This window comes from Mustela erminea, chromosome 2 (genome assembly GCF_009829155.1).
Source record: "Mustela erminea isolate mMusErm1 chromosome 2, mMusErm1.Pri, whole genome shotgun sequence".
Taxonomy (NCBI): Eukaryota; Metazoa; Chordata; class Mammalia; order Carnivora; family Mustelidae; genus Mustela; species Mustela erminea.
In genome coordinates this window covers 54,787,778-54,789,148 of record NC_045615.1, presented here as the reverse complement: position 1 = coordinate 54,789,148, position 1,371 = coordinate 54,787,778, and positions in this window count along the sequence as shown.

Here is a 1,371-nt window from a genome sequence, read left to right as displayed (position 1 = left end):
ATTTTCTTAACAAGCATTCCTGATTGTTAATAGTAACCTCAAGATATATTTTAGTATACTCAGTGAAAATCGAAGCCCTGTCCATTCTGAGGCAAAGTCTGTTATAATCAAAAGATAGCAAATACTAGAGAATGTTCATTTTCTTATCACATTTCCTACAGGAAAATGGTCCTCCCACTGCCTTTGAGACCAGACAAAATTTGCCATATGGAATTACTCAAATAACATTTATTATATACAATAGGCCCACATTCTCATGTTCATTCAAAAGAAATGAACAAATCTCTGCTCCTGCTTTGCTAAGATTATAATAGTCTAGAAAACTATTTAACAAAATGGTCTTCCCATTCATCTGGTTTCTGACCCTCTGCACAAAGGGAACATATATTAATTTAGCCCTTAAATTAGTATTCTCTTCCTGAGTTAAAAGGCCCTTTGTAGCAGACAATAGGTTTTCCTTAAAATAAAAATGGAATTACTTTAATAAATAGAAGGGTTTTTCTTTACATATTCAGGTTATCAGGAAGGATTATAGTTGAGAGAGAGAAGAATATTTCTCTCAAACCAAAAGCAGTAAGCTGATAACTCATCTTTTTCTAGTTCATTTTGAGGTCTTAAACAGACAGTGTTAAGAGGTTTTGTTGATTTTTCTGAAATAAATAACCAATGACCTCTTGGCTCTATTAAAGGACCTACTTTCTATGAAATCAGAACCAAGTGGTAGTCAGCTGTTTGGCTTGGAGACCTGGAATCCATCCAGTTAGTAAATGGCTACCAAAAATCTGTTCAGCTTTTCTTCCTGGGCTTAGCTAGAGGATTCCCAACTATTCTTGCAGGGAGGTGTGGCTGAAAGACTGCATTTGGGGCCAATGGAATATAAACAGAACAGATGCACCTACACCAGCCCTGGGCCACAGAATATTTCCATGTGTGGTCCTCACTATTCCTCCCAAACCAATACCTGAATAAAGACTCGGGCAGAGTGAAGTCAAAATACGCAAGAGGCCTATGGCTCATAATGACCGTGTAGTCAGATGACTTGAATGAACACATGCACACACACACACACACACACACACACACACACACACAACCAGCACTGTCCCCTAGCCACCCAAATAATCTTATATTATGACAGAAGAAATACATTTTTTCCTTATTTAAGTCACTTAAATATTTGAATTTTTTCTGTAGATGACCCTACTGCCACTCACAAATATTTTTATTCTTCTTTTTCTGGATGCATGGGGAAAATGCTTTTTTCCTCCTTGAAGTTAATTATGGCCATGTGAATTGCTTTGACCAATGACATGAGAGTAGAAATGTTGTGGGTACATAGCTGCTGGTGCGATGGTCTCCAGAGAAATAAAT